Source organism: Antechinus flavipes, chromosome 3 (genome assembly GCF_016432865.1).
Source record: "Antechinus flavipes isolate AdamAnt ecotype Samford, QLD, Australia chromosome 3, AdamAnt_v2, whole genome shotgun sequence".
In the NCBI taxonomy this organism is placed as follows: Eukaryota; Metazoa; Chordata; class Mammalia; order Dasyuromorphia; family Dasyuridae; genus Antechinus; species Antechinus flavipes.
Genome location: NC_067400.1, coordinates 580798681 through 580807464, shown reverse-complemented (window position 1 = coordinate 580807464; position 8784 = coordinate 580798681).

Below are 8784 nucleotides of genomic sequence, written 5' to 3'. Positions count from 1 at the left end.
GGTCGTCGTACGAGAAGCCCGGCGCATATCTGGGATGGTGTACCGCCCGTCCCAGGCACGAAGACGTCGGACTTGGCCTCGTCGAACCGCGGCCACGCGTCCAGGCTCTCGGGATGTACTTCGCCGAGGCCGATACCCACGATGTCGGCAAGAACTGGGGTGGCCACAGGTGACGAGGGCAGGGCCGTAGAGGCCACCGAAATTGTACCAGCGGCGGTACCAACCTAATCGGTCCGAGCCGCTGTCCCAAAGAGCTAGGGCCGTCCTGGCCCGTTCGTGAACTCCGCCCCTCCTGCCCACTGATTGGTCAATGAGATGCAACCTCAACAGCAAGGGCAGCCCTAGGGGCTCGTGAGCTCTGCCCTTCTGTCCATTAACTGGCCAATGATTTGCAGCCTCAGCTGCAAGGGCAGCCCTAAAGGCCCGCGGGCTCCGCCTCTACTATCCATTGATTGGCCAACGAGCTGCAGACTCTTAATCGGTTCTAGTCTTAATCCACAAGAGCCGCCCCAAATTGACTCCGTCTCATTTCTCCACTTATTGGCTAGGGAAAAGAAGAAAGGGAGTGGGACTAAAACCTGCCTCCTATCTTAACGAGATTCCCTTGGTCTAGAGAAAATGGATCAAGTTTCTGGGATTAGAGTGAAGAGTATAATTTAATATAGTTGAACGGGTACCGCTGGTACAATTTCGGTGGCCTCTACGGCCCTGCCCTCGTCACCTATGGCCACCCCAGTTCTTTTTTTTTTTTTTTTTTTTTAATAACTTTTTATTGATAGAATCCATGCCAGGGTAATTTTTTACAGCATTATCCCTTGCACTCACTTCTGTTCCGATTTTCCCTTCCCTCCACCCCCTCCCCCAGATGGCAAGCAGTCCTATACATGTTGAATAGGTTACAGTATATCCTAGATACAATATATGTGTGCAGAACCGGACAGTTTTCTTGTTGCACAGGGAGAATTGGATTCAGAAGGTATAAATAACCGGGAAGAAAAACAAAAATGCAAGCAGTTTATATTCATTTCCCAGTGTTCTTTCTTTGGGTGTAGCTGCTTCTGTCCATCCTTGATCACTTGAAACTGAATTAGCTCTCTTTATTGAAGAGATCCACTTCCATCAGAATATATCCTCAAACAGTATCGTTGTTGAGGTAGATAATGATCTCCTGGTTCTGCTCATTTCACTTAGCATCAGTTCATGTAAGTCTCGCCAGTCCTCTCTGTATTCATCCTGCTGGTCATTCCTTACAGAACAATAATATTCCATAACGTTCATATACCACAATTTACCCAGCCATTCTCCAATTGATGGGCATCCATTCATTTTCCAGCTTCTAGCCACTACAAACAGGGCTGCCACAAACATTTTGGCACATACAGGTCCCTTTCCCTTCTTTAGTATCTCTTTGGGGTATAAGCCCAGTAGAAACACTGCTGGATCAAAAGGTATGCACAATTTGATAACTTTTTGAGCAGAGTTCCAAATTGCTCTCCAGAATGGCTGGATGTGTTCACAATTCCACCAACAATGTATCAGTGTCCCTGTTTTCCCACATCCCCTCCAACATTCTGCATTATCTTTCCCTGTCACTCTAGCCAATCTGACAGGTGTGTAGTGGTACTCAGAGTTGTCTTAATTTTCATTTCTCTGATTAATAATGATTTGGAGCATATTTTCATATGTCTATGAATAGTTTCAATTTCTTCATCTGAGAATTGTCTGTTCACATCCTTTGACCATTTATCAATGGGAAAATGGTTTGATTTCTTATAAATTAGAGTCAATTCTCTATATATTTTGGAAATGAGGCCTTTATCAGAACCTTTGATTGTAAAAATGTTTTCCCAGTATATTGTTTCCCTTCTAATCTTGTTTGCATTTGTTTTGTTTGTACAAAAACTTTTCAATTTGATATAATCAAAATTTTCTATTTTGTGGTCAATAGTGATCTCTAATTCTTCTTTGGTCATAAATTCTTCCCTCTTCCACAGGTCTGAGAGGTAAATTATCCTATGCTCTTCCAATTTATTTATAATCTCATTCTTTATGCCTAGGTCATGAACCCATTTTGACCTTATCTTGGTGTATGGTGTTAAGTGTGGGTCAATGCCTAGTTTCTGCCATACTAATTTCCAATTTTCCCAGCAATTTTTGTCAAATAATGCGTTCTTATCCCAAAAACTGGGGTTTTTGGGTTTGTCAAACACTATATTATTAAAGTTATTGGCTGTTTTGTCCTTTGAACCTAACCTATTCCATTGATCAACTAGTCTATTTCTTAGCCAATACCAGATGGTTTTAGTAACTACTGCTTTATAATATAATTTTAGATCTGGTACAGCTAGGCCGCCTTCATTTGATTTTTTTTTTTTCATTAATTCCCTTGAAATTCTTGACCTTTTGTTTTTCCATATGAACTTTGTTGTTATTTTTTCTAGGTCATCAAAGTAGTTTTTTGGGAGTCTGATTGGTATAGTGCTAAATAAATAGATTAATTTGGGTAGTATTGTCATCTTTATTATATTTGCTCCCTCAATCCAAGAGCATTTAATATTTTTCCAGTTGGTTAGATCAGACTTAATTTGTGTGGAAAGTGTTTTATAGTTTTGCTCATAAAGTTTCTGATTTTCCCTTGGCAGATATATTCCTCAGTATTTTATACAATCAGTAGTTACTTTAAATGGAATTTCTTTTTGTAACTCTAACTGTTGGGTTTTGTTAGTGATATATAAGAATGCTGATGACTTATGTGGGTTTATTTTGTATCCTGCAACTTTGCTGAAGGTGTGGATTGTTTCTAATAACTTTTTAGTAGAGTCTCTGGGGTTCTCTAAGTATACCATCATATCATCAGCAAAGAGTGATAATTTGGTTTCCTCATTGCCTATTCTTATTCCTTTAATCTCTTTCTCAACTCTTATTGCCAAAGCTAGCATTTCTAATACAATATTAAATAGTAACGGTGATAGTGGGCAACCTTGTTTCACTCCTTATCTTATTGGGAATGGTTGCAGTTTGTCCCCGTTGCATATGATGCTTACTGCTGGTTTTAAATAGATGCTACTGATTATTTTAAGGAAAAGTCCATTTATTCCTATGCTCTCAAGTGTTTTTAATAGGAATGGATGTTGGATTTTATCAAATGCTTTTTCTGTATCTATTGAGATGATCATATGGTTTTTGTTAATTTGATTATTAATATGGCCAATTATACTAATAGTTTTCCTAATATTGAACCAGCTCTGCATTCCTGGTATAAATCCTACTTGATCATGGTGTATTATCCTGGGGATGATTTTCTGTAGTCTTTTTGCTAATATCTTATTTAAGATTTTAGCATCAATATTCATTAGGGAGATTGGTCTATAATTTTTTTTTCTCTGTTTTCAACCTACCTGGTTTAGGTATCAGTACCATGTCTGTGTCACAAAAGGACTTTGGTAGGACTCCTTCATTCCCTATTTTTTCAAATAGTTTATAAAGCATTGGGGCTAATTGTTCTTTGAATGTTTGGTAGAATTCACATGTAAATCCATCTGTTCCCCGGGGTTTTTTTTTAGGGAGTTGATTAATAGCTTGTTCTATTTCTTTTTCTGAAATGGGACTATTTAAGCAATTTACTTCCTCCTCTGATAATCTGGGAAGCTTATATTTTTGGAGGTAGTCATCCATTTCGCTTAGGTTATCAAATTTGTTGGCATAAAGTTGGGCAAAGTAACCCCTTATTATTTCTTTAATTTCCTCTTCATCAGTGGAAAGTTCTCCCTTTTCATTTTTAAGACTACTAATTTGACTTCCCTCTCTCCTTTTTCTAATCAAATTTATCAAAGGTTGATCAATTTTATTGTTTTTTTCATAAAACCAACTCTTAGTTTTATTTATTAGTTCAATAGTTTTTTTACTTTCTATATTATTATTTTCTCCTTTTAATTTTAGAATTTCAAGTTTAGTAATTGATTGGGGGTTTTTTATTTAGTCTTTTTCTAACTTTTTAAGTTGCAGACCCAATTCATTGATCTTCTCTTTTTCTATTTTATTCAAGTAAGCCTCTAAGGATATAAAATGGCCACCCCAGTTCTTGCCGACATTGTGGGTATCGGTCTCGGCATCGACCTCGGCGAAGTACATCCCGGCCTGGGAGAGCCTGGACGTGTGGCCGTGGTTCGACTAGGCCAAGTCTGACGTCTTTGTGCCCTGGGATCGGCAGTACACCATCACAGATATGCGCCGGGCTTCTTGTACGACAAGTTTTTAAGAGTAAAGACTGGACTGTTAGGGACTGAACTAACGAATTCCATTTTGGTCTTAATTCGACATTTATTATGTATGGTCTCAGCAAGTAACCTAGGATCAACTTACATCCTTGCTTCCTGGTCTTTCTTCTCTTGAAAGCTACAGAAACTTAATGAGTACAAGGAATCTACCCTTAGGACGCCCACTCTTCTTTATCTTGGCTCTAACTGATCTATGGGCCCTAATGCTAACACTCGCCAACAAAAACATTCCTTCTACATACTCACCAACTAGACCAACATAACCCTCTTTATCAAGTCTCTCTTTGTCTCTATCAATCTGTCTCTGTCTCTTTCTCTGCCTCTGTCTGTCTTGACTGTCAGTGTCGGAAGGTGAAGGAATTTGTTGGCAGTTTCTCTTACCAAATCACTACACAGGTCAACAAAGTAGTTATGGGGATGGAGGACAAAAAAGGAGGGGTGTCCCCTCAGTAGGGGAGCTGAACAGCAAAAACAATTGTTGAAACTATTGCCCAACATCAGTTACTTAAAAATTTGTTTTCATTTATTTATTTATTTATTGTGGAGAACATGCAAGAATTTCTGGTGAGAATGGTAGGGCTTTCATTGTGTTGATAATTTCTGAATTTAACAATTCAATTTTTCAATTTAACAGTCAATTCAAATTCTTGGAATTTAGGTAGTTGTGGAGCTTTGATTGAGATTGCAGATTATGTCCTCCAAATCTAGAAAACCACAAGATGAGGGAAATAGGCATTAATAAAATAGGTTTATGTTTTCTCCAGTTGCCCTGCATGGAAAATATCTGCTTTAAAAATGTCTGAGGTTAGGGAAACAGGCCTGTGGAGAAGAAGGAAATTTGTACACTTGAAGCAGCTTCCCTTTCTTCCCCTTTATTTTGGACAGAGTGAGTGATAGGCTCCAAAGAGATAATTCAGAATGAAGACTATGTCAGCCCTCAATAGCTCTTCAATCTGCTATGGCGTTACAGCAGCAGCAGCAGCAGCAGCAGTTTAAAAAAATATTTTCTAGGATGTTCCAAGTATACCATCATATCATCAGCAAATAGGGATAGTTTTAAAAATCACTTCTTTATTTACATTATACCTTTAATTTCTTTTTCTTTATTACTGTTGTTAGATTTATATCTAGTAATGGTGGTGAGTATGTGCATTCCTTGTTTTACTCCTGTATTTATGGAGAAGTCCTAGAGTATCCCCATTGCAAATAATGCTTGCTTTTGGTTTTAGATAGATGTTTTTATGATATATTTTGTAATTTTTTAGTATTTTATTTTTTTCTAATTGTATGTAAAGGTAATTTTAAAAATCAATTCCCTTGATATTCTTGACCATTTGTTCTTCCAGATAAATTTTGTTACTTTTTTCTAGCTCTATCAGGTAATTTTTTGGCAGCTTGATTGGTATGACACTGAATAAGTAAATTAGTTTAATAGAATTGTCATTTTTATTATATTGGCTCAGCCTACTCATGAGCAATTAATATTTTTCCCATTGTTTAAATCTAACTTTATTTGTGTAGAAAGTGTTTTGTAATTGTGTTCATATAGTTCCTGGATTTGTCTTGACAGGTAGGCTTCAAAATATTTTTAATTGCTTACCCTTACTTTAAGTGGAAGTTCTTTATCTATTTCTTCTTGCTGGGATTTGTTGGTTATAGATCGACATACTGATGATTTATGTGGGTTTATTTTATATCCTGCAACTTTGCTAAATTTGTTAATTACTTCAAGTAGTTTTTTAGTTGATTCTCTAGGATTCTCTGAGTATGCCATCATATCATTTGTGAAAAGTGATAATGTTGTTTTTTAATTGCCTATTCCAATTCCTTAAATTTCTTTTTCTTCTTTTATTGCTAAAGCTGACATTTCTAGTACCATATTGAATAATATGTCTTATTGGAAAAGTTTCTATCTTATTTCTGTTATAGATAATGCTTGCTGATAGTTTTAAATATACTACTTATTATTTTAAGGAATGCTCCACCCATTTCTTTGTTTTTAATAGAAATGGGTGATATATTTTGTCAAAAGTTTTTTCAGCATCTTAATGAGACAATCAGAGCATTTTGTTGGTTTTATTATTGATATGGTCAGTTATGCTGATAATTTTCCTAATACTGAACCAATTCTGCATTCCTGATATAAATTCCACCTGGTCACAGTACATGATCCTTGTGATATATTGCTGTAATCTCCTTGCTAGTATTTTATTTAAAATTTTGCATTAATATTCATTAGGGGAATTGGTCTATAGTTTTCTTTCTCAATTTTTAGCTTTTCTTAATTTAAGTATCAGCACCATATTAGTGTCATAAAAGGAATTTGGTAGGACTGCTTTACCTATTTTTTTTCAAATAGCTTATATAGTATTGGAATTAATTGTTTTTAAAATGTTTGGTAGAATTCATTTGTGAATTCATCTGGCCCTGGGGATTTTTTCCTTAGGGAGTTCATTAATAACTTCTTTAACTGTTTTTTCTAAGATGGGATTATTTGGGTATTCTGCTTCCTCTTCTGTTAATTTTGGGCAATTTAAATTTTCACAAATATTCATTGAATTTGCTCAGAATGTGATTTTTTGGCATATAATTTATTAAAATATCTCCTGATTGCCTTAATTTCTTCTTCATTGATGGTAAATTTGTCCTTTTCATTTTTGATACTGGGTATTTGATTTTCTTCTTTCTTTTTAAATCCTATTAACCAATTGTTCATCTATCTTCTTGTTTCCTTACCATAAAACCAACTTCTAGTTTTGTTTATTAGCTCAATAGTTTTCTTATTTACAATTTTATTAATCTCACCTTTTGATTTCAGGATTTCCAATTTGGTATTCAATTCAGGATTTTAAATTTGTTCTTTTTCTAGGTCTTTTTTTTTTAGTTGCATACCCAATTCATTAATCTATAAATTGATTTATAAGTATTGTCATTCTAGGTAAGCATGTAAACAGTTTATCCTTTTACCTTTTTATGCTTCTCATGAGACTTGATAATAAGAATCAAATTTTTATCCAGCTCTGGTCTTTTCCTCAGGAAAGTTTTAAAGCCTTTTATTTCACTGAATGACCAGTGAAGGCTTATACTCAATTTCAAGGGGTAGATGGTTCTTGTTTGTAGTACCTTTACCTTCTAGAATATATTCCATGACCTTCAGTCTGTTACTGTTGCAGCTCCTAAGTCCTGTGTAATACTGACTGTAGATCCCCAGTATTTGAATTATTTTTTTTCTGGGTGCTTGCAATATTTTTTTTTTTTCTTTATTTGGAAGTTCTAGAATTTAACTATAATGTTCCTTGGATTTTCCATTGTGGAATCTCTTTCTGGAAGTGATCAACAGATTCTCTCAGTGTCTGTGTGCTGGTGTTTGCTTGCTTGTCTGGTACTACACTAGGCTCAGGGCCTCCTGTTGGCTTGCTGGGATGCTTTCTGTTCTAGACTGTGCTTCCCTTTTACTTGAGTAAGACAGAACCTAACCTTACAAGTTTCTTGAGCTAGAAAATTGTTTCACCTTGTGTTTTTGCTGGTTCTGTTATTTCAGAATTTGTTTGAGAGTGCTATTTTATAATTGTTTGGACATGAATATGGAAGAGTTCAGGTGATTTCCTGCTTACTCTGCCATCTTGACTCCTAGAAGTTCCATTTTATAATATATATATTAATCATAGCTTTTAGTTTTGACAATACATGCAAAGACAGTTTTTGACATTTATTCTTGCAAAACCCTGTCCCAAGTTTTTTCTCTCTCCCTTCCCCCATCCCCTTTAGACAGCAAGCAATCCAATATATGTTAAACATATGCAATTCTTCTATACATATTTCCACATTTATCATGCTGTACAAGAAAAATCAGATCATGGACGTGGCTCTCTTCAACAATGAGATGATGTTGTGTTTTTCTTCTTTATAATAATAGTTCTCTCTGGGGAGGAAGCAGGTTTCTTGGGGAGGCAGCCTTAGTTGCAGTTGAAAGTAATAATCACCCAAAATGCAGCCAGATGTTAAAAATTCAGATCTTTTATTGTCTCCAATATAGCCCGGTTAGTTTAGAGCCCTATCTCTCTGCTTGGTTCCAAGAGCTCTCTCCGAATGTCTCCAAGTCGAAAGGTTTGTCCTTCAGCCCAGCCAGCACAAAGGTGAATCTGTTTTGCCTCTGAGAGAGGGCTTCTGGCTCTCAATCTCCCAGAGTGCTCCTCTCCGACCTCAGTCAATGTTCCGAAGTAAAACTCTCATTCAGAGAGCGCTTCTAGCTGAACTCACTTGACGCTCCCCTCTCAATCTAAATTCAGCAGAACTCACTTCTGCCATCAGCCAGCCAAGTGGAAAATGGAATGAATCTCTCTCCCATTGGGCCTCTGCTTTCTTCTTATATATCAGAGAGAGGGATTATGGGTTTTCTCCCAGAGTGCTCTCTGGCCCTAAGAGCTTCAAGGGAGGTGTGAATTCACAAAGTTACACAGTTAACTTTGTGAATCTCCCATACTTGCGAATTCCAATGAATAAAGGT